We start from the raw sequence: 25,120 nt of genomic DNA on the forward strand, positions 1-25,120 counted from the left end.
TGATGTGCCAGGCGTATCCACTTACATTCTGGAATCTCAAGCTTGGGGTGGACAGACCCAGGGCCCTATTTGGGGCTGGTTGGGCTTGGCACTGTGGTTGCGAGAGAGTCTGCTTCTTGTGTGGGCTGTGTGGCTATTCTTGAGAGAGTAATTGGGCAACTTCTCCATTTGCTCAGTAAATATTTACTGAGTGCCAAGCACCCTGCTGGCTGTGAACAGACATGGTCCTTGGCCACATGGAGCTTACAGTCTTGCAGGGGGCAGACAGTAAACACATAGTCATGCAAATTACACATGATCATACATAGAATTATGTAGTATTATATGTGCTGGTGACTCCTCCCACATTTATAATTTCAGCCCATTCTCTCCAACTTCAACCTTGGATATTCTGCTGCCTGCTCACCACACTTGCTGTCTAAAAGCCTTCTCAGTTTAACATGTCCACAACAGAATGAATCCCCATCCCATCCCTGTACCTCCCAAAGTCTTTCCCATCCCAGTTCGTGATGATTTCATACTTCCAGTTGCTGAGGCCCCTAAAATTCTAGTCGTCCCTGACTTCTCCCTTTCGCTCATACCTCACATCCATTTAATCAATAAATCCTGTTGGCTTTGCCTTAAATATGTCCTGAACCTGACTCTGACCATCTCCACCACTTTCATCCTGGTCTAAGCTACCACTGGCCTATGAACTGACCTTCCTGCTTCCTCCCTTGTCTCCCGACAGAGTATTTCCATCCCAGCAGCCAGCGTGATGCTCTAAACTGTAAGTCAGATTTCATTACTCCTTTGCTCTAAGCCTTCTTATGACACCCCATCTCATTCAAGAGTCCTTATGTTGGTCTGCAAGATATGATATGATTTTCACCTGCTTACCTTTCTTAAGCCATCTCATGCTCTCCATTGCCTTGTTCAACCCCCTGATATCTGAATGGGTCCCTCTCTCTCCTTGTCCCAGTCTCCTATTTAAGGAGTCAAACCCTCCCAGGCCATTTCATTTAAAATGATCCCCTTCCCTCTACCACCTGCTCTCAGCATTATCTACCTCCTTTTCCTGTTTTGTTTTGCTCCATTGCCTGTGTCATCCTCTGACTTTGGCTCTCTCCCCTTGCTCCATGTGGTCAGATATTTTTATTTGTTCACTCTGTGATACCAAGAGCAGTGCCTGGTAAATATTTGTTGGATAAAACTAGAGTTGGGGAAGTCTATAGAAAAGCATAAATGAACACATCTGATTGATCTTCTACCTTAGATGGGTGTTAAGGCAGATATCTTAATGAAGGGACTTAAACTGCAACCTCAGAGTGGTGTTCTTTCTCTGGGACTGGCTTCTCTCTTGCCCCAGGCTTGGGTATATATCAGATACCTGGGATACATATGATTCCTGTGGTATGCGAGCCTCTTGCTGGGAGATACCAGGGCTGAAGCAGGAGGGCAAAGTGAAGCTCGCTATTGGGGTCCTAACCAGGCAGTAGCACCTTCTTGGCATTTTATGTGTGCACCTATGTCAGAGTGGACCCCCTCTCCCAGGCACACATGATGTTTGTAGTCCTTAGCTGGCAGGGCAGGGATAGGGTGGCCTAATAGACTACAAGTCAGGAAATCAGGTGATGTGGATTCCAGGCCTCTCTTACCCATCAACTTGCTGGAGAATTTTTAGAATCATAGAATTTTGGAGCTGAAAAGGAACCTAAAGATTTCTATAATCTCTTTTTTCTTGCCCAGCCATTAGAAAGAGAACAAAGGTATGTCTATCCCCTGCCTAGTTCACAGAAACATGGTGCAACCTACATAAAAACTGCATGGGCTCCTGTAAGTTGTGAGTGTGCAGAGGTCAAGATATTGTAGGGAAGTGGTCGAGGTCAAGTGTATTCAAAAGAGAGGAGGTCTAGTCTCTGTCACTTTCTTGAGTGGTAATCTTGGGCAGGTCATTTGTTTCTTGCTCAGTTGATCCTCCATTTTAAAAAGATAATATTTCCAGTTTACTTCAGAGAGATACTGTGGAGATAAAATAAGCTAATGATGGTTTTAAAATTACTTTCATGGCTATACAGTGTGCTCAGATATGAGGTCGCAACCCAGAGTTTCATCTGGCATTGGTGGAAAATGAAGCCTGGGGTCTCTGTTCCTTCCTAGTTGTTTGTGTGACTTTGGACAAGCCTCTTGATCTCTTTGAGCCTCAGTTTCCCCATTTGTGCAGTGGAATGACTGCCACCCTGCTCACCTCTCAGAGAGGTTGTAAGATTAAAGCGAGACCCTGGATAAAAAGAGACTTTGTGAACTTGGAAAGTTTCTATTATTCCAAGCTACCAGGATTTTTACACACAAAAGCCATAGCCAGTGATTTTTCCAACTTACTCATTGAAGCTTACTCTTTTTAAGGAGCAAAACTATAAAAGAAATGTTTAAAAACTATTTTTGGATGGAAATCTTTCTGAAATGAATGATACGCTTCTGAACAAAATATTAACATACAGCTCGGAAAGAACCTCCGGTTTGGGACTAGGGGTTGTTGAGTTCATACCGGTATGTACAGAGCGCCTGCTTGGTGAGGGTGGGACCACAAAAGGTTCCTTCTCTCAAAAGTGTTACCTCCCAAAGAGGAGAGCTGGGGTGGGGGAGGGAACTAGTGGTAGGCAGAGGGAAATTGCTGGGGGAGAGCCCATTCTGGGATTGCCCTGCCTCAAGGTTCCATGTAGCAACACTGGCGCTGCAGGAAGGCTCTTAAATCCTGTTCAAGGCTCTGAGTGGGAAGAGCCACTCCTACCCGATCAGTTACTGTGCTTATAATAGTGTGAGGCCACCGGGCTTGTGAGACTCTAGAGCAGTGGGCCCCAAACTACGTGATTCCCAGCTGTTGTGCTTTGGGGGTTCATGTTTCTACCTACAATCATTGCTCTGTCTTCTGCCTGGTAGACAGTAGTCACTTCTCTTTTTTTCTTTACTTTTTTTTTTTTTAAGTGTGGTTACCTAGATATGATGTAAAATTTACTTGTAACAGCAAATTTTTCAGTCTATAGTTTTGTAGCATGAGTACATTCTTTGTACTTACTGTTGTACAACCATCACCAGTACCCATCTCCAGAACTTTTTCATTTTACCCAACTGAAACTCTTTACCCATTAAGCACTACCCATTTCTTCCTCCCCCCAGCCTCTGGCAACTGATATTTTGCTCTCTTAAGAGTTTGACTACTCTGGATACCTCGTATGAGTGGAATCATGTAGTATTTCTCCTTTTGTGGCTGGCTTGTTTCACTTAGCATAATGTCAAGTTTCCATGGTGCAGCATGTGTCAGAATGTCCTTCCTTTTTAAGGCTGAGTGATATTCCATTGTATGTATCCACCACATTTTGCTTATTCATTCCTCTGTTGATGGGACCCCTGGGTTGCTTCCACCTTTTGACTATTGTAAATAATGCTGCTGTGAACATGGGTATGCAAACCAGGAGCAAAAGGTGAATGCTCTCTGAGTCTCTGCTTTCAGTTATTTTGTGTATATACCCAGAGGTAGAATTTCTGGATCAAATGGTAATTCTATTTTTAATTTTTTGAATAACCCCCCATACCACTTTCCTCAGCAGCTGCACCATTTTATATTTTCACTAACAGGGTGCGAGGGTTCCTGTTTCTCTACATCTTCTCCAACACTTGTTGTTTTCTGCTTTTTGTTGATTTGGTTTGGTTTGGTTTTATAATGGCCATCCTAATGGGTGTGAAGTGGTTTATCATGTAGTGATCATTTATGCTGGGCTCAAAGAGCAGTCCCTCCAAATCTCTGGGAAAACAGACATCTGAGTGTGTTAGAATTGTGCATAGAGGCTGGGCATGGTGGCCCACACCTATAATCCCAGCACTTTGGGAGACCAAAGCAGGAGGATTGCTTGAGGCCAGGAGTTCAAGACCAACCTGGGCAGCATAGTGAGACCTCGTCTCTATTAAAAAAAAAAAAAAAAAATTGGCTAGGCACAGTGGCTCATGCCTGTAATCCCAGCACTTTGGGAGGCCGAGCTGGGCAGATCACGAGGTCAGGAGTTCGAGACCAGCCTGATCAACATGGTGAAACCCTGTCTGTACTAAAAATACAAAAAATTAGCCGGGCATGGTGGCACGTGCCTGTAATCCCAGCTACTCAGGAGGCTGAGGCAGGAGAATCGCTTGAACGTGAGAGACGGAGGTTGCAGTGAGCCGAGATCACACCACTGCACTCTAGCCTGACGACAGAGCGAGACTGCGTCTCAAAAAAAAAGAGAAAAAAAATGAGGAACCTGGCAGGAAAGGGGCTGGAACACCTTCAGCAAGGTATGGGGAGGGAGACTGAGGGGACAGGGATGACTCGTCATTTGTACCTTTTTCCTCTGGAAGGCTTGGGACCAGGAGCAAAGGGTGAATGGTGCCTAGGCAGCCAGTCACTAACCAAGTAGCCTGAATCTTAGTTGCCAGCCTGCGCACTTGGAGTTTTGCTGTTTTTAAAGGCTCAGAGAGATGTAATTAGCAGCAGCTCACCTTTGCAGGGTGTTTGCCGTGTACTAGGAGCATCATGTGCAGTATTTGGGTTAATCCTCACAACCACCCTATGGGTGGATTCTATTATCACCTTTTCACAGATGAAGAAGCTGAGCCGTAGAAGGGTAATGTCTGCTGCCTAAGGCCGCACAGCTTGTAAACTGCAGAGCCAGGACTGGAACCCAGGTGTCTGATCTCAGAGCCCACGCTTTGGGCCAGTGTATAGTTTATCCTCATGAGAATGGGAAGAAGGGAACACTTTTTTAGTTTAGTTTAGTTTAGTTTTTTAATGAGTTTATTGTTGAGCACCTTTAGGCACCCCCTTGCTGGATCCCTTCACAAACATCATCTTATTTGATTCTCCCTATTTTACCTATGGGAACATGCCTACCTATTTTACATATGGGAAACCTGATGGCCAGGAAAGTGAATGGATTGCCAGTGGTTATGATGCTAAGAGGCAGAGCTGGAACTCAGCCTGAGGACGTTGATTCATTCCAGTGCTCACAGCTCATTCCATTGTGCTGTGAGCCCTGACCAGCTTCCACCCCACCCCCATGGAAAGAAGCTGGTAGGTCAGCTGTAAAGTCTGCAAAACTCCAAGGACTATAGCCACTGCCTTCCTTTCCCATTGCTGTCCCTTCCTCCTCTAACTTCCCCACCCCAAGACTACCACCTCCACACCTAGAAGTCATGTGAGTCCCTCATCTTGGATCAAAGTGCTTGGAACATAGTAGGTGCTCAATAAATATGCGTTGAATGTTGTTTGAGGGCTGGGTGTGCTGGAGGCAATAGAATCTCAGCCAAGATTGTGTTCCTAAAGAGAAGCACAAGTAGAATGCAAATATTATTGTTTCCTCCTCCTTCTCCCAGAGCAAACCTCCGCTTTCCAACACCCAGATGCCAGGGACTTGAAGAAAAGAGTGTCCTCGCTCTGCAAACTTTGAATTATTCCCAAATTCCCGAAGGAAAAGAGGCACAGTCATGTTAGCAAAGTGCTTGCAGAATCAGGTGTCACTCTTTGTAATTAATAAGATTAACGATCTCTTGCTTTGCTCAGCATTTTGTGGTTTTCAAAATGCTGTCTCAAGTATTATATATCATTTGATCTCCTCAGCCATCCTGTTAGATAGGCAAGACAGGACTCATTTTTCCCGTTTTATAGATGAGGACACTGAGACTTGGTGAGGATGTTAAGATACTCAAGGTTATTGACTGAATAAGTGGCAGAAGCCATGGAAAGGGAAGGGGTTCCACTACTGTCTTTGCAGAGCCTCAGTTTCTGCATCTGTAAAATGGGGTAAACGTACATCGTTTAGAGTAGTCAAGCATGAAATGTGATCGTATATGTGATGTGATCAGCACAGTGCCCACACAGGGCACAGGGGATGCTTAGATGGGGAACAACGCAAAGCTCGTTGTTCCGCTGATGACTTATATTGTACTGACCATTGTTCCACCCCAACTTTTAGGAGGAGCAAGTATAGCCTCCCTAGTCCTGCCTGGTCACCTTCTGTTCTGGTCACCTTCTGGCTCATCCCCTGGAGTCAGAGTGCAATCACAAGGGCTGGCCATGAATTTCCTTTTTTTTCGCCCACCCTGAAACGGAGTCTTGCTCTGTTGCCCAGGCTGGAGTGCAATGGCACGGTCTCGGCTCACTGCAACTTCCGCCTCCTGGGTTCAAGTGATTCTCCTGCCTCAGCCTCCTGAGTAGCTGGGATTATAGGTGCGTACTACCACACTCAGCTAATTTTTTTGTATTTTTAGGAAAGACGGGGTTTCACTATGTTGGCCATGCTGGTCTTGAACTCCTGACCTCGTGATCTGCCCGCGTCGGCCTCCCAAAGTGCTGGGATGACAGGCGTGAGCCACCATGCTGTGCCTGGCCTTTTTTTTTTTTTTTTTTTCCCTTTGAGACAGAGCTCACTCTGTTGCCCAGGCTGGAGTGCAGTGGTGTGATCTTACTGCAACCTCTGCCTCCTGGGTTCAAGTGACTCTTGTGCCTCAGCCTCCCGAGTAGCTGGGATTACTGCCACCATACCCAGCTCATTTTTTTGTATTTTTAGTAGAGATGGGGTTTCAACATGTTCAACATGTTGTCCAGGCTGGTCTCGAACTCCTGGCCTCAAGTGGTCCACCCACCTCAGCCTCCCAAAGTGTTGGGATTACAGGCATGAGCCACCTTGCCCAGCCATGAATTTCCTTTGATTTGCAAAATCTGAGGTCTGTCAAAGAGAATATCTGTAAGATAGTTTTCCTTTGGTGACAGGTGGTTATGACAAATGTTTTATTCATTTAGTACCAATTTGCATTTTATTATCCTAGCTCCTCCAACTCATTAGCTATATAACCTTGGGCAAGTTATTTGGAATTTTGAGGCCTCAGTTTTCTTATCTGTGAAATGGAGATAACAGTATCTACTCCATAGGGTTGTCATAAGAATTAGATGAGTTACTGCACATCAGGTCTTGAGAATGGTGCCTGGGACATATTACCTACTCAGTAAGCATTAGTTATTATTTTTACTATTCTCACCATGCTTGATGCTCTGTTAAAGACAGCTGCCCCCAGCCTTATACTTCCCCCACATTGAGATACATAGCCAGTGAAGTTCATATGCAAAACTTGACTTCTTCATTGTGTCCTGGGTTATCTACTGTTTGACCCATTCAGTCAGGAAGGCAAATCCGAAGCAAGTTGCAAGATAGTGTGATTATCATAGAGATAGCCTTGAATCCGCTTGAATCAACTCTCATTAGTAACAAATCATTTGCAACACACCCTACATACAACTCTTGCTGATCTCAGCAACAACCAGAGGCTACTTTTCTAGGCTATCTCCACAGAGATGGAAACATTTTTTGCCAGTAGGTCAAGGCTGTGAGTGCCCTCTGTTTGTGGTGGCCCATCTTCAGCTTGGCAGAACACCTCTGAGTCCCCAGGGCTTCCTTCCTGGAGCTTTGTGCATTTCTCTGATACATATTGTGAGCCGCAGATACCTCCTCTGTGAACTTCCAAGACGCTGCTGATAAACGTCCACATCAGAGCCTCTTTCACACTTGATGAGCATCCCTGCATGCCTAGATTCAAAATTGCTGTTCGATTTCTTGTATACTGCTACTGATTGCACACTGACTGTGCAGCAGGCACTGTAGTAGGTACTCACACACATCTCATCTAATCCTCCTGATAGTCCACTGAGGTAGAGATTCTCCTTTAGGGGAGAGGTTCAGTGATGTTAACTGTGTGTGCAGGGGTTGGGGGACACACAGTGAGAATGAAATATTTGGGTTATCAGTCTCAGGTTCCTTCCATGCAATACCCACCTCACTGTCAACTTCAACAGAGGACTCCCTGGGCCCTAAACAGGTATTGCTGGTTTACTGATATCACTGCCATTCATGATTAGCAAATAGACTACTTCTGCCAGTTCTTGCACTATATATCCGAATGTGCCCGAAAGTGCACTTTGTGACAACCTTCATGGATTTGTCCATCCTTCCTCCTCTTCCCACCCCCCACACAGTGTCTGGGACACAGACCACACTGTCCTCTGTTATATGGGATACTACACATGGCATTGATTTTTTTTTTTTAAACTTAGTGAATGTGCTCTGTTCCCCCAAAATAGACTGTCACATGGATGAGCATTTCATTTCCCGAGCCTTCACAGCAGCTCCAGGAATTGCCATCACTGAAATCAGTATCATTTATTAATCTCCTACCATGTGTATGGTGGGCACTCTACTGGATTCTTGACATCACTGTTTACAGTTTTCACATCTACTCCGTAAGGGCAGGCCTAATTTATGTCCATTTTACAAATGAGGAAACTGAGGCTGTGGGGGAGTGTCGAGACACTTGCTCGTGACAGTGGAGGGGCTGCTGTTTGAATCCTGGGAGTTGTATCCTGGGGGCTTACACCTTAGCCACTATGAGAAACTGCCTCTCAATATTTACTACATTGGCCTTATCCCAGGCACTGTGTTAGGGGAGGGGAACGCAGCATGGAGAGTCAGTTCATCTCCTCAAGGAGTTCAGAGTGATGGACTGAATAATACTGGAGTGGTTTTTATTTTTTCCAAACCTATTTCCACATGCCCCCACCCCCCCTGGCTGAGGCAGCAGATCCATAACACACAGAGCTAAGGGGTCCAGGGGAGCTGAGGAGGCAGTTCCCGGGGGGACAGCAGTGCTTTGCACTGTGTATTTACAGCCCAGGCTGACTCCTCTGTTTCCTCTTTGCCCTTTTCCCCTCTACTCTCATATCAGATCCACAGAGCCAAGAGCTCATTTAGGTCTGGCTTGGTGTGATAGTCTTATTGTTGCCTGGTCCATGTCTGGCTACTGAGGAGACAGGAGGCCTTATTTGGCCATAACTTATTGCTATTATGACTTTTTGTAAGGCCTGAATGGCATTTCTTAGAAACCCACATGGTGTATGCACTGTTATTTATGCTCTCTTCCTAGGGGCAGGATGGGCCAGTCTTTGGGGTCAGTAGGCAAAAGCAAAGCTACACTGGGCCTTTAGTCTGCAGCTGATGCCTCCTGTTTTGCAGCTGAGCCTAGCTGTGTCCTGCTGTGACACATGTCCCATGGAATATTCAAGGCCTAGATGTCTGATCCGTCACTGAGCACCAAGCACTTTTTCTACAGCCCTGGACAGAAGTGTTCAGCCCGCTGCTTTTGACAGTACCATTCCTTGGGCATTTGTCTGTGATGGGCCGTAGCCCAGAGCAAGTGTGCAAGGAGAGACTTCCACCCAAAGGCCCTGTCCTTCACGTGTCTGGCCCACCCTCCGGTGCTAGTTTTTGGGTAGGGATGGATGGGGACCCCTTTTGTAGGCTGTACACGGGGCCTCAGTTCTAGAGATTATCTCTTTTTCAAAACTCGTGAGGTTGGCAGGCTTGCACAGAATCCTTCCTTGCCTTTTAGGGGAAGGGAATTGGTATTGCTGGGGAATTCAGCTGGAAGAACTTGGGACTGGTTCAGAGGGGTCAAGCCACTGTCTGTGGTCTGCTCTGCACAGAGGTGGTGCTGGTATCCGATCCAGGAAATCTGACTCCCTTTCCTGTGCCCTTTCTACAATTCCACCCTGCCTCATTCCTGCAAATGTGTGTGCACATATGATACAAGTATATCTCATCATCCAGATGGCTTATGGTCTACTTGGGAGAGGAAGCAAAGACAAATAAAGGTGCAATACCACTTCAAACAAGATAGCATGTAGACAAGTGCTAAGTCATACAGTGTAGACCCTTTTAAAAAGAGTTGGGATGAGAGAGGTCCCTGTGAACTCGAGTTACAGATGGGAAGATTTCTGAGGGTGGTGGTGGTACTCAGGTTGCTCCTTGGGGGATTGGGATAAGAAAGATTTTGGGAATGAGTGGGCATACTTTGTAGAAGGATTAGTGATTTGAGGAAGTGGTGCAAGTTGGAGAGAAGCAAGCAGTACAGCCTTCTTTATTGTAAAAGTAAAGTGTGCTCATGTAAAAAACGTGAACGATATGAGAAAGCTCAAAGAAGAAAATCTTTGTACTCCTACTGCCCAGACAGAGTCTCCATTCTCATTTGGTGTTTACCTGCCTGTTTCTTTTTATTTAGAGATAGGGTCTTATTCTGTTGCCCAGGCTGGAGTGCAGTGGAGCTATTATGGCTCACTCCAGCCTTGAACTCCTGCACTCAAGTGATCCTCCCACCCCAGCTCCTGAGTACCTAAGACTACAGGTGCAGACTAATTTCTGTATTTTTTATAGAGATGGGGTCTCGCCGTGTTGCCCAGGCTGGTCTCAAACTCCTGGCCTCAAGCACTCCTCCCACCTCAGCTTCCCAAAGTGCTGGGATTACGGGTGTGAGCCATTGCACCCGGCCTCTTTTTCTTTTCTTTTCCTTTTTTTTTTTAAGGCATTAAGATCAAATATATTGTGTCCACCGAGATTATGGAAGGTATCGAATAGTATATGGGGACACTTGGTCAAAGGGAACCACTGTTGGTTCTTGCTCAAGGGGTGCAGATGGATGTCGTTGTTTGAAAAGAGGTACCCGACATCTGTGAGCAGGCAGGACGGGAGCCTAGGACGAAGCAGTGGCTTTACCACACCAGACTTGGGACTCTTTCATTACCCACTGCGTGCGAGTCTCAGGTTTACCGTTCTCCACTGCTGCCCCGGGGGCTCAGAGAAAGAATTTCTCCTGAGTTGTCTCAAAAGCTGGTTCCCCACCTGCCACCCTCATACCTCCCCATCCCCAAAATTCCTCTCTTTTCCATTTACCGCCCAGTTTCTGAAGCAGTTCTCCTCCCCTAGAGTTGTTGGGGACACAGCAGGTTTTGCCACACCACAAACCTTTGCTGCTGCATGAGGTTATTTCAGGGAGAAACTATATATAGCGGAGGACTAGCATCAGGACAGCTCCACGTTGTTCAGGCCGGTTAGCATCGCCCTTCCGCTGATGCAGGCAGGGTCACCTCAGATTCAGCACTCATCCAGTGGGGGTGTGGTCAGGAGCCCCGAGGAACCAGGGCAAGGTCGTCTTATCTTCATTGCCCTGTCTGTATAAGCCCATGAATCTCTGGTTCCTCATCTGAGTGATGAAGGAGTTGGTCTGGGAGGGGAATTTTGTACCGTTTTCCTTTTTTCTGGGTTTTTTTTTTTTTTTTTTTTTTTTTTTGAGACAGAGTCTCGCCCTATTGCCCAGGCTAGAGTGCAGTGGTATGGTCTTGACTCACTGCAACCTCTGCCTCCCGGGTTCACACCATTCTCCTGCCTCAGCCTCCCGAGTAGCTGGGACTACAGGTGCCCGCCACCTCGCCCGGCTAATTTTTTTTTTTAATTTTTGGTAGAGATGGGGTTTCACTGTGTTAGCCAGGATGGTCTCGATCTCATGACCTCGTGATCCGCCTGCCTCGGCCTCCCAAAGTGCTGGGATTACAGGTGTGAGCCACCGCGCCCGTCCTTGTACTGTTTTTCAAAGCTACTTGAACCCTTTCTGGGGTAAGCTTACAAGGTAGCTTGATATATACAACCAACTGGGTACTGCGCTGGTTGAAGCTGGAGAGAATGACCCCCCAGAGGGTTCCACGTATGTCCTGGGGTCCTACAGAGCACACAGTTTGAAAACCACTGAGCAAGCTCATCCTCTGAGATTTCTTTCAGAGAGTCTGGCCTCATGCGTAGGATCTGGCATAAATAACACATAAGCAGGGTTGCAAGCTCTGTGACCTTTGGAGGCATTGATGGGCATCTTGGGTAGCCTGGGGGTGTGGCATAGGGACAGATCTCAGGGCAGAGTCTTCTGGCGTTGAGGCAGCCAGGCAGTGGCACAGTTTGCAGATGCAGTTGGACTTGCTGGCCTGCATGTTGAAGGGCTGTTTCTTTTTCTGTCTACTCCTGCCTGCCTTTCTTTTTAGCACTGGTTTGCCCCAAAGAAGAGATGAAAATGAGGATTTAATACATTTCAGGCAAGGAAAGAGCATTTAATTTAAGTTGCCTGAGGCTGAATTACACATTTTATAGAAAGAGTATTTGTCGAGCACAGTGGTGCCTTTGGCAGATATAGGAAAGCCAGAATGTGGGGCCAGTTTTTCTTCATTCAGCAAGTATTTGTAGAGCGCCAGCTTTGTATTCCTGGAGAAGCAGAGAAGCACAAGGGAGATCCCAGCTGTGTTAGAACTCCTTGATTGCAAGTAACAAACCAACTGAATCCAGCTTAAGCAAAAAGGGCGATTTATGATAGGGCTTCGGGGGCACTCAGGACCCCACAGGCAGGGTTGCTGCCTGGCCTTAAGTAGGGATTAGAAAAACCTTGTTAGATTCTCCCTTCTCTCTCAGCTCTGCTTCTCTTTGAGCTTCCTTCACTTCTCTGCAGCCTGGCTTCCCCCTCCTGAGCCCACACAGTCCCAGCCACACTCAGAAGTACTGAGATCTCCCAGTCCAAAGTCCATATTCCCATGGGAGAGAGAGAGTCTGGTTGGCACAACCTGTGTCACATCTCTACCCTCAGTCTGCTCAGCTCCAGCCAGGGGATGGGGTCACACGTGATGAAACAGGTCTGGCAGAAGCCACTCCTGATACCATGCAGATCAGAGGCAGCTCCGAACAGGGGAACTTTGGCAGCACAAAGCCGGGTGCTCCTTGAGGCTTTGATGAGGAGCTCTGGTCCCAGGGAGGAAACTGGGTTTATGTGGAACATTTAATAGCCACATAAGGAGACAGTGAAAGAAGTGACCCTCAGCAGAGCCTGCCTATTGCCAAATGCATGGCTTTTCCAGCTGGGGCTGTCAGACCGTCAGGGGACAGGGGCTCCCCAAGCCTGGTGTCAGCAGGAGCCCCTCCAGGTTCGCTCAGGAGAAAGGGGCTTTGTTGGAAGGATTTTAGCAGGGCAGCCTGGCCTCCTGGGAGCTGGGGCTGGAAGGCAGGCAGGAGTGGAGGCGGCCCTGTTTTTGGGGAGCTGTGTGGCCTCTCTGCTTTTGTCTGAGCATCTGCTCCTGTCCCCTCTCTTACAGAGGACCCAGGCTTCTCCTCTTACATGTCAGCATGTGCCATGGTTGAACACACCAGTGCCTCCGTGAATGGCTTCTCTGGGTCACAGGCAGCTAGTGCGGGACTGGACCTCGTTGACTGGGAGGCTGCCCCTTTCAGGGCTTTGGGTAGGGCAGGCATTAGAAACCCATCTCCTCGGCTGGGCGCAGTGGCTCACGCCTGTAATCTCAGCACTTTGGGAGGCTGAGGCGGGCAGATCATGAGGTCAGGAGATCGAGACCATCCTGGCTAACATGGTGAAACCCCGTCTCTACTAAAAGTATAAAAAATTAGCCGGGCATGGTGGCGGGTGCCTGTAGTCCCAGCTACTCGGGAGGCTGAGGCAGGAGAATGGCATGAACCCGGGAGGCGGAGGTTGCAGCTGAGATCGTGCCACTGCACTCCAGCCTGGGTGACAGAGTGACTCCGTCTCAAAAAAAAAAAAAAACCCATCTCCCATCTCCTCGCATCTCCTACAGTCAGGGGATGCTGTTCTGTGGACACTGGAGAGCCACGCCTTGACAACTGGGGGGAGAGGGGACCAACCTGCACCAAAGCCAAGGTGCAGGGAAGGGAGGGCAGTAGGACGTGCGGCCTGAATGGCCTCTCGGATGCTGACTGCAGGGCAGGGCTGTGGAGGTGTGAGGAGCCACAGGGAACCTGTGACCAGGGAGAGTCAGGGCACCTGGGAGGGCATTGCTGGACTCCAAGGATGGCAGGGGAAGCTGGGAAAGGGGTAGGGCGGGATAGAAGACAGGGAGACCACCTGGGAGGCTGGTGGCACTCCAGGCAGCAGGGGAGGGTCAGGAATGGAAGTGCAAGGGGTATGGACGATCCTTTCAAGGAGGTCCCGAACTTTGGCGACAGTCTGGCTGAAGCAGATCAAGGGTCCAGTGATAGGGGCACTGGGGAGGGGCCTGGCACAACCTGGCTTGAGGAAGGAGAGAGATGGGCAGCCAGAGGAGTGGAGCGCCGCTGGAGAGCCTGCTGGTGGTGGCTGAGGGGGGAGAGATCTGGAGACATTTACAGCAGGAAGGGAAGTCCCCGGGTAGAGGAGGAGCTGCTGGAGAATGGGTCCTGGGCCCACCAGCTCTGCCTCTCAGCAGCCGTGACAGTGGCCAAGTCGCCTCAACTCCCTCATCTTCAACGTGGGGACAGTCTCTGCCCAGTCCCCTTGCTGAGGTCTGGGGAAAGGCTGAGGTTGTGCATGTCACAGGGCTCTGTGCACAGGAAAGTCTCGTGTGGATGCAGGCAGCCTTGTGACCGCGGTCGCTCATGGCATGGCGCTGCCCAGTGCCCCTCCGTGGGATCAGGGAGACTGCTTTTCTGGCCCTGGGATGTGACTGGACACTGGCTCCACTACAACCCATCTCCTGGGCATCTCGGGCTGGTGACCCTGCTGCCAACCGTGTTCCCTGTCCCTGGGGGTGAGTAGAGAACAGCAGTGCCCAGGCCTTGTGTCTGAGGGTCTAGGAATGACCGCGTAGGCCTAGGATCCCTTCACCCACACTGGCTTCTGAGATCCCCTGGTGGTGCTGTGTGTGTGGAGACCAGCAGCAGGGCTGAGGCAGGAGGCAGGTGGCTGTATTCTCCTTCCTGGGCAAGCAAAGAAGCCATAGGGGATGTGGTTGAGTGGGGACAGACACATTGCATTTACTTCCTAGTGTGGAACTGGAGGGGCTGCTCTGAGAATGGTGTTAGCCTTGTTGGCCTGTTTCCCAGAGAGAAAATCCTGGAGCACTTGTTTCAAAGATACCAGGAAAGTGGGGAGTGCTGAAACCTGCATCCTGTTTTGCTGCTGGCCTAGGGAAGAGGACCCGGATGGGGACAGTAGATGATGGCAGAGACTGGAGTACTGGCTGCCTCCTGGGGCCCACAGAGCTGGGGGAACCAGTGGAGGGTTGAGGTGAGGACCTGAGGTCAACAGGGGAGAATGTGTGGCTTCCTTCCTGTTTGGTGCCGACCTTGCTCCATCCAGGACTGCCTGGCAGCCTGGTTCCTTCTTCCTAGCTGCCCTCCCCAAGAACACAGCCCGCTGTCCTCCGCAGTTCACATCCCACTTTTCCTGTATGAGCCATGCCTACCCATCCGAGGCTGCCTCCAGCTCACCTGCAGCTTCCTTTCTCCAGGAAGGCCTGGCTTCTATGTGTGTCTTCCTTGCCCTCCAGCCCGTTTGGCTATTTCTGTTCATTTTCCCTCCATGGAGCCTCTGGCAGAGCTGCCTGCTCTCTTCCACCCCAAGCCAGCTTTTGTCTTCTCCTGCCCGCTCGTTTCCAATCACAGGGGTTGGAAGGGGTCTCAGACCCCTTGGAGCATTATTTTTTCTAAAGTGCCGCAGCTGTGCATCTCCCTGGCCTGTCCAGCTGTTCTTGTCCTTGACTGGAGAGTTATGTCACTTGTGGCAATAAATAGGAAATGAGAATGAGAGGGTTGCCAGACTGCCCTTCCAGCTGCCTGAATTTCTGTTGGGAAACAAGGAGAGAAATAAGCACAATAAGGCTAACACTTAGAAGTACCTCCCATGTTCTCTTTATGTTTTCCAGACGTAGTACCAAAACTTTTCCATGTATTATCTCGTTTAATCTTTGTAGTAACTCGATGAAGTAAGTTGTATGATCATCCTCTCACAGCAAGGGACACAGAGGCCCAGAGAGGTTGCGTAATTTGCCCAACATCATCCATGAGTAAGTGGCAGAACCAGACCAGAACCTGTATCAGTCTGTCTCCCAGGGCACTCTCCTAACCACTAGAGAAGGAGAGGGCCACGGACCAGGCATCTCCGGAGCCCACTTGAACTTCAAGTTCTCCTTTTCTCCAGTTGCCAGTTGCAAATAATAATGTGCTCAAAGGAGCCTCATGGTGTCATTCTCAGAGCCATCCTTTATTGTCCTTTCTCTGTACCCCAAACAACAAAAAGAACTTTTGGATGGTAGAGGTTGTAGTATTTATCTTTGCTTGGAGTCCCCCTACCAGCATCCCATTTTATAGTCTTCCGTAAAGCTTTAAGAACTTCATCAGCCGGGCGCGGTGGCTCACGCCTGTAATCCCAGCACTTTGGGAGGCCGAGGCAGGCAGATCACCTGAGGTTGGGAGTTCAAGACCAGCCTGACCAACATGGAGAAACCCCATCTCTACTAAAAATACAAAATTAGCCGGGTGTGGTGGCACATGCCTGTAATCCCGGCTGCTCAGGAGGCTGAGGCAGGAGAAGGCGGAGCCCAGGAGGCGGAGGTTGCAGTGAGCCGAGATCATGCCACTGCACCGCAGCCTGGGCAACAAGAGCGAAACTCTGTCTCAAAGGAAAAAAAAAACAAACAAACTTCATCGACATTATCCTTGCAAATAAGGGGCTACAGAAGAATAAATAATAGCCTAATCTTGACTTTTCTCTGATGATCTTTCCACTTAGATCATATTCCATTCTCTCCTGAGCGTGCTTGAAATGCCCGAGATGCCTGTTCTACACATTCTGTATTGACAGGGAACATTTCTGCTCTTTGTGGTAAACCTTTTGTGTGCTATTATTGTCCATAAGTAGTGATTGTCAATTGGGAAGAGAGAGGGAGAATGAATCACAGTCTCTGGGGATTGGGGCAAGTGTGAAATTTGAAAAGCATATTCAGGATCATAATCTCATTTTAGATTTGGAAAAATATATATATATTTTAAATGTAAGCAATTGAAGAAAGTGGACTTGGACAAAATCTTGCCTGATATTACAGTAATTCTCAAGTAAGGCATAGCAGTTTTAGGTGGGGGTGTATATGGGAAGCCTATATATTGATTAAAAGGGGGTATGTGCTTTAAAAGGTTAAGGAACTGTTTCCCAACAAGAGACTGTATGTGGCCTGTCATTCTGTCTCCCACAGCCCTGCAGGTATTTACTGGAAGTCTCTGAGGATGGTGCATACTATATAGGGCATCAAAAGACCCAGGGGCTTGGGGCTTGGGGCAGGTGCACTAAACACCACTGGTTTGCTAACTGGGACCTTGTAGCTTAGTGGTTAAGATCACAGGTTTGGCTCAGACCGTGGCAAAGTTTAAATCCCAGCTCTACTGCTTTGTGGTAGTATTCCTTAACCTCTAAATGTCTCAGTTCCTTCATCTGTTACATAGATGGTGGTAGTACCTACCCTATCGTGTAGCTGTGGTGATTATGTGGGATAATGCCTGGCACCTGGCTGGTAGTCAGTGATGGTGGATACTGTTTCTCACCTGTCCTACCTGCTTTGTCTCAGTTGGATCAAACCCTCATGGGGCTCTGGGTGGCTGACCCAATGGCTTTGTCGAAATGAAAGTGTTTTGTGGTCCTGGAGGTCCAGGTCCTGGTTCAAGGCTAATCTGAAGCGTCTGTCTGCATAAAGCCCAGACGTGCATTGAGTTTCTCCATGCCCCGCCCCGTGCTTGATCCTGGGTGTGCAGCTGAGCAAAACAGATACGGTCCTTCCCTCAGTCCTTCGCTCCGAGGTCCCACAGAGTAATGGGGAAACAGACGATACTCAGGTAATCAAAATGTAACACATACTACAAAGGTAAGAACAGGGTACTGGGAGAGAATTATGGGTTAGGAGAAATGAATTATTTTGGAGTGGAGGGTCAGGAAGCCTTCCCTGAAAAAGAGACACCTACGCTGACACCTGGAGGCTGGGGCTGAGGGAGCCATGCTTGTCTTATGTGTCCCCACCTCTGGCCAGGGCTGCCTGCTGGTCCGTGTGACACCTTTGGGTGAATTAGAGAAAGATGCCTCCTCTGGGCAAGGGCACAACTGGAGAGAGAAAGGGAAAGAAGCAAGTGGCCACCCCGGTTTCTGCCCTTGTGGGGTGAGGAGGTGTTTTCCCTTTCTAGGAGAAAGAGAGACCGTGTCCAGGACACTGTCCGGAGCTGCTAAGCTGGCCAGCAAGTGCTCAGAGTCTGGCTTCCACGGGCTGTAGCTGGTGACTGTCTGCTGTGACCTTTTTCCCATAGCAGATATCTCTTCCACAATGTGCTATAAAGAGAGAGGACCACTAGGAGGGCAGGAGGGAGAGAGGAGGGAGATCTGCTGGGGAAGCCGGGCCAGAGACTGAGGCCCAGGACCTGGCAGCTCCTGTCTCGCCTCCCCAGCATGAGTGCCTGTGAGTGCCTACGTCATGCTGAGTTCTATGCTAACCTTGTTATTTAATCTGGAGTGTTTTGTTTTGTTTGTCTTCTCACCTGGGACCCACCTTGCATTCCACAGGTAGGGGTGATGAACTCAATGCAAATGATGGTTGGTAAGGCAAGACTCTGCTGGGTGGGCAGCTCCCTGGCTGGTGGAGGGCACGCTTGAGGAAGTGGCATTTGAGTTCACTTCTGGGTGCTTGGATGCCTGGCAGTCATGAGTGGAAGTTCCAGGAAGTTACTTTTCTGTTCCCCCTAAGGGAGATCTCCTTTCCCAAAGGAGAGCAGTCTGACATGGGAACGGGTTGCCTCTGAGAGCCCAGCCTCCAGGGTTGGTGAGGTTTGTTCCCAGGGATTCTTGCGTCAGCTGGGGCACACGCTGCAGGGCCTTCCACGACCTCTCTGGCTCCAGTGGGATCCAGCTCTGCAAAAGTTAAGCCCTTCTGCCATAGCCTGGTAGAGGTTTTTTCTAAATCAAGCTGGGAGGGCCGCTCTCAGGCAGACGGGAGCAGCAGTCTCCAGACTCACCAGATCCTGGAGCTCTGTGTTCCGGGTCCCTGATCTCCCTGAAGCCCCAGCTATGGAGCTTGGTCCAGATTTCCCCCAACAGCAGCTGGGCAGCAGTATGTGCCTGGCCCCCTTTGGAGTGGGTCACACACCCACCTGGCCAGGCTCTGGCATGGAGGCTGGCACTAGGATGGGCTTCAGGGATAGCGCACACCTGTTTCGTGCTGCTGTTGCCAACTATCTGGCCCTGGGCTTCTTGGAACTACAGATGTTTGCATCGTTGGACTGATTGTCTTTTGACTTTTTCTTTGCCTTACTGACTTTCTGTGGCCGTATGGTTAGCTTCGGATACAGAGAGGTGTGGGGTGGTCCCAGAGTGCCTGCTACAACATCAAGTTTATCTAGATGGGAGCCCGTCTGTAAAACTCAGAAGGTGGCAGGAGCATGTCTGACAGTGATTGGAATTGAGCTGTGCAAGACACAGACGAGATTACCTCTTCAACTCCAGAGTGTTGTGGCAGGGCACCAGAGCTGGAAAAGCCTGAAAGGTCATGTCCAGCTGCCCACCCAATGTGGAGATGCTCCACTTAGCACCCTTGCCAGGCATTCAGCCAGACTTTCTTTGGGCGAGGCTAGCTTTTGAACACACTGAGTGAGTAGAAAGTCCATCCTTGCCTTGGCCTGTCTCTCTGTGGAGCGGGTGCCTGTGCCCTGTCTCATTGCCCACACCGTGGCCCTATGAGAGCAGCTGCCTCTGTTCTTTGTGAACTTAGCTGAGCCCGAGTGTGCTTCCTTTGTGTCTGTCATTCACTGGCTCTGCCTGAGAAGTTTGTTTCCTTTATAGCTCTTAGGATTTGAATCAGGTGACTTGTCGTACAGAGTGGTGAAGATCAGAGACAGGGTGTGTGGCTTGCCCAGGTCATCTCAAATTTGTTACCAGGCCGGAAACACAACCCCAGAGATGCTTGATCTTGTCATTTTGCTGCTTGAACACATTCCACCTCCTTTCTGACCTCCAGCATGTTTTGTGAGCAAGATTCTGAGAGCCCTCTCTAAACAGCAAGTCAGAGCTTTTAGCTTCCTTCCTCTTTAGATTGTACCTGGCTGGTGAGTGAAGGTAAGGGTGGGGATGGACATGTAGGAGCCATTTGGTGCCAGGAATAAGACAAAGCAGCTTGGAAGAGGGGTCTGGAGGGAGCCAGGGTGTGATGGCTGAGTGCCACAGAGGAGGGCCACAGCTGCAGGGCCAGGGCCACCCTGGCCACTCCTGCCTGCATTACCATTAGAGGCTTTCATCTCCCTGACTCCTTTCTTTTTCTACTTTCTCCTTTTCCTCTTCTGTTGAGGCATCCCTGAGCGTTCTTTCCCCTGCCTACCTGGAGATCTCTAGACCTTAAGATTTGGTGTCCTTGACACGATGTATTTCTTTATAATGCCTTCTCCTTCGGACCTGTGCAGCCATACCACTTGAGAGCCACCCCTGACTGCACCTGGGAGCTTTCACATCAGAGCCTTAACCAGATGCTCTGGATGCTGCCCGCCAGCCGCCCAGAACACTGAATTGTCTTTTGCAGGAAGTGACATCTTACCCCACTGGGACATTTTATAGACAGTGCCTTCACCCTGAAGGTGGGAATTTCATGAATTGTGGCAAGTCAACAAGGTGGCCATCTGGGAGCAATAGAGGGAAATGGGCATTTGCGGAGTGCCTTCCATGCTCTAGGCACAGACTGTTGTGTTCTCCCAGCACCTGGTGACGTGGCATCATTCATCTGCATTGTACAGATTGGAGAACTAAAGCTTATAGATAGGGCCACCAGGCCAGTTGGGGGTGGGGTCAGAATGAGAATCCTCTTCTGCTTGGCTCCAGAGCCCAACTCCTCCTGGTCTGTGCGGCCTCTCTGCAAGTCCTGTCTTCTCCACTGTTGCCTTGCTAGCACTGAGCCCAGCACCTGGCATCAACATGAAGCGATGGTTGTAGAAGGTGTGCTAGAGCTGACAGGCCGGGACTTGAGCTTGGTAGAGCCAGGATAGTTGGGCAGATGATTTGGGCACCAGGGGCTGGGGATGGGGGCAGTATCTGTCCTCTGTCTCTGTACCTTCTTTGGGTATAACTTGGTGGACACCAGAGTTCAGAGTTGAGGTGGTGCAGGGTGTAGCAGACCCAGAATTAAGGCAGGACTGTTGGTCTCTGTAGCCTCCTGAGAGTGCTGAAGACCCGACTTCCCTGGCTCCTGCTTCTTCTGTGGCAGCTGGAGCCAGTGAGATGATGCCCCTTCCCCATTTATCGTTTTCTGCAATTCTGCCTCCATGACAGCCAGCAGGATGAGTGTGGGGAGACCCGTAAGAGGGACTAGAATGAACATTTGTGTGCATTTGGTTTTGTGTTCCTTCGCCCTTCTTTTGCAGCAGGACTTGGCTTTTAAACCTGCCATGGACTCCGAGGCTGCCCTCCCACCCTGATCACAGTGCCCCTGCTCCTTATGGGCTCCTCGCTCTCTCACCCAGGCTGGAGTGCAGTGGCGCGATTACGGTTCACCGCAGCCTCTACCTCCCAGGCTCAGGCAATCCTCCCACTTTAGGCTCCAGAGTAGCTGGGACCACAGGCATGCGCCACCCTCCATGGCTAATTTTTGTATGTTTTTATAGAGATGGGGGTCTCACTGTGTTGCCCAGGCTAGTCTTGAACTCTTGGACTCAAGCAATCCACCCCACCTCAGCCTCCTAAAGCACTGAGATTACAGACATGAGCCACCACGCCCGGTCCCCCGTAGAGTTTTTACCCTGACTTGCACACCTCCTTCATCTAGCCCCGTCTTCCTGATACTCCCAAATCCTAGGGGTTGGCTGGGAACAGGATCCACCATTCCTCCTGGAGGCACCAGACAGGTTTTTGAGAACGATGATGACTTATGTCTCATTGATGCTCTGCTCACCCTATGAAGGCAGGTACATTTCTTTGTGGAAAGCTGTCCTGCTGCATTGAAGGGCCCTAATGATACAGTGGCTTAAAGAATGAGGAGTTTGTTTTTCTGTCTCATGTAATGGTCCTGATGTCCTCCACATGAACAGACCAGGTGAGGGGGGCAGCTCGGCTCCTTCTGGTCACCTGGGATCCTGTTTTTTTGAAGTTGCTGCCACATCATAGGACATTGTTGTTTGCATGGTTGAAGTTGGGTTGCAGCTATGTCTGGGCTCCAGTCAATGGAGGGGGAAGAAGGCGTGGAGGAGGCCCGCCCACCTTCCCTAGGCCCTGGTCCTCCATGGCATGTGTGCAGCATAGTCACATGGCCTCCCTGACTGCAAGCAAGGCTGGGAAATGTCGTCTGTCTGGGCTGCTGTGTGGCCATGAAGAAGGGGAGACTGGCTTTGGGTAGGTAACTAACAGCCTCACTGCAGAAGATGGAGAGTATTTTCACTTGCATGTGCTGAGAAAGAATATGCCTCCCCGCTAGTCATGTGCCCACACTCTTTGGCAACTTGCACACATGCCCCCTTCCTTGGGAAACATCTGTGTGCCAGACTATGCTGCACCAACTTAGGGGACCAGAGGCCAAATAAGGCAATTTCTGCCTTTTAGCAACTCACAGTGTAGTCTGGAGAGGGCATATGTGGAACCTAGACAATTTGTAAATGCCAAAACAGAGAATCTCTTTTGTTGTATGCTGGGCACTGCATATAGAGAGCTAAAAGACTACCTGGGGCCTCCATATGCTCGCAGTTGGGCAGACTGGAAAATGGAATGAAGTGCTGAGAGCAGTGTGGCTGAGGAATTAGGAGGGCTTCACAGAAGAGGTGACGTTCTAGCTGGGCGCCGACATTTTCAGTTTCAAAAGATGGGGTATCTTCAGGAGAGAAAACCAATAGCAGAGGCATGGAGACTTGCAAGCCCATGGAGGGCTGGTGGCTCAGGTGTGGGCTGAGCATAGTGGAAGCGAGTGAGAAAACAGGCCCCAGCTGTCTGTGCGGCTCACTTCTCCTCCATATGGCCTCTGCACCTATCTCCTTGTTAGAGGCCTTCCCTGGTCCACCATTCTCAATTCTCATCACTGTATTTCTCTGCTGAACTTGGTCCACCATTCTCAATTCTCATCACTGTATTTCTCTGCTTAATTATGACATAAATACCTGACACACTCTAGATGGCCTTATGCATTGTCTGTCTCTCCTGCTAGAATGTAAACTGCAGGAGAGCAAGGACTTTGTTTTGTGTAGGTAAATAGTGGGTCCTCAAATATTTGTTGAATGAATACATGAGTTCATGGGAATATGGGACTGCGGACTGAAGATCATATTTTTGGAAAGACTTGATTTCCATGCTAAGGTGTTTGGCTTTTATTTTTAGGTAGTGGGGAGCCATAGAACGTTTTTGAGCAGGGGAGTGACATAATCACTATTAACAAGGTTCCTGGCAGCAGCAAGGAAGATGGTCAGAGTGGGGAGAGAGTGCCCCTTCCCTGGCCCTAGGCCAGCTCCAACGCAACTTACCTTGCATCCTGATGTGCCATTTGTGTAGTCTGGAAACCTATTCCCAGTCATTGTGTTTGGGGCCAAACAGGGGATTCGATCTCTGGCAGGGCTTCATCCCTAAGGGTCTAACAAGTACTCTTATGCACTGCTGGTGGAAGTGAAAATTGATAGTCTTTCTGGAAAGCAATTTGGCAAAAGGTAACAAGAACCTTAAAAATATCCCTACTCTTTGACCTAGAAATTCCACAGCAAGGACTTTATCATAGAGAACCAAGCCGAAGTGTGTGCAAAACTTTATGCATAAGACTTTGATTCCAGTGTGAAAAATGGAAAGTCTAAATGTGTGACTCAGGGACCTCTCAAATCCATCCTGTCATCTCCATCCCCACTAAAACTCTGCCCGCTGCATGATAGACACAGTAAAATCTGAGTCCAGGCCCCTGTTTTTTCATACCTCTTCTAATGCAGCAGCCCCCTAACTGATCTTCCTGCCTCAGTCAAGACTCCTTAAACCCACTCTCCACATGGATTCCAGAGTGAACAATCAAAAATGCCTGCCTTACATATCATTTGAGGTGAGGAGTTCAAGACCAGCCTGGCCAACATGGTGAAACCCCATCTCTACTAAAAATACAAAAATTAGCCGGGAGTAGTGGCATGCACCGGTAGTCCCAGGTACTTGGGAGGCTGAAGCAGGAGAATTGCTTGAACCTGGGAGGCAGAGGTTGCAGTGAGCCAAGATCACGCCACTGCACTCCAGCCTGGGTGACAGAGCGAGACTCCGTCTCAAAAAAAAAAAAAAAAAAAAAAAAGCCTCCCTTAGGCTGAGCGCCGTGGCTCACACCTGTAATACCAGCACTTTAGGAGGCTGAGACAGGTGGATTACCTGAGCTCAGGAGTTCAAGACCAGCCTGGGCAACATGGGAAAACCCTGTCTCTACTGAAATACAAAAATTAAAGGCGTGGTGACAGGCGCCTGTAATACAAGCTACTCAGGAAGTTGAGGCATGAGAATTGCTTGAACCAGGAGGTGGAGGTTGGAGTGAGCCAAGATTGTGCCACTATACTCCAGCCTAGGCAACAAAGCAAAATTCTGTCTCCAAAAAAAAAAAAATTCCCTGCCTTGGCAGACTGCGGTGGCTCATGTCTGTAATCCCAGCACTTTGGGAGGCCAACGTGGGAGGATCACTTGAGTCCAGGAGTTCGAGACTAGCCTGGGCAACCCTATCTCTACCAAAAATTTCAAAAAGAAAAAGAATGCCTATCCTTCCTTGGCTTTATCCCTTCAGAGGCTCTCCCATCCCTTAGGGCATAATGTCCAAGTTGTGTCACTGGCCTAGAGGCCCTCGCTGATCTGCCGCCTTTGGCTTCATTCTGACCACCTCCTGCCTCGTCCGATCTACCTGGCAGCACTGATTGCAGCTCCACAAACCTGAGCCCAGAGTAGGCTGACACTGCCTCCTCTGTCTGGCGAGCCCAGCCCCCTTGCCCTTTTGCCTGGCTAACTCCAGCTTGTCCTTTGGTACTCGGAGCAAACTTTAAGACCTTCTGCAGAGGGGGTGTGACCACATTCATGTGCCCCCCTGATTCCTGTGCTTATCGCTCCCCTTGCATGTGTGCATTAGTGTCTGATGATCTCCTGACATGTCTGTCTCCCTCACTAGCTCTGACCTTGAGAGCCTGTCTTATCGACTTTGTGTCCATGTTCCCCAGCACAGGGCCTGGTGCATACTAGAAGCTCAATACATGTTTCGTGAATGAATGAATGAATGAATGAATAAATAGATGAATCGATGAATGAATGAAGAATGATGCAAGCTCTTTATTATAAGAAATGCATCATGAGCTGAGCTTGGTGGCTTACACCTTTAATCCCAGTGACTCGGGAGGCTGAGGCAGGAGGAATGCTCGAGCTCAGGAGTTTGAGGCTGCAGTGAGTTACAGTCGCACCACTGCACTCCAGCCTGGGCTACAGA

General features: G+C 49.3%; 1 protein-coding gene across 4 annotated transcripts in view; it reads left to right on the top strand.

Moving 5' to 3' along the window:
• UBTD1 (ubiquitin domain containing 1) overlaps positions 1-25,120 on the top strand; it is a 64,415-nt gene that overhangs the window by 4,893 nt on the left and 34,402 nt on the right. The window contains exon 2 of one of the 4 annotated variants that reach the window (XM_028853427.2): positions 731-769. The gene's annotated coding sequence lies outside the window, so the exon portion shown is untranslated. 4 annotated transcript variants of the gene reach the window in all.

The sequence above is a fragment of the Macaca mulatta genome, chromosome 9 (genome assembly GCF_049350105.2).
Source record: "Macaca mulatta isolate MMU2019108-1 chromosome 9, T2T-MMU8v2.0, whole genome shotgun sequence".
Taxonomy (NCBI): Eukaryota; Metazoa; Chordata; class Mammalia; order Primates; family Cercopithecidae; genus Macaca; species Macaca mulatta.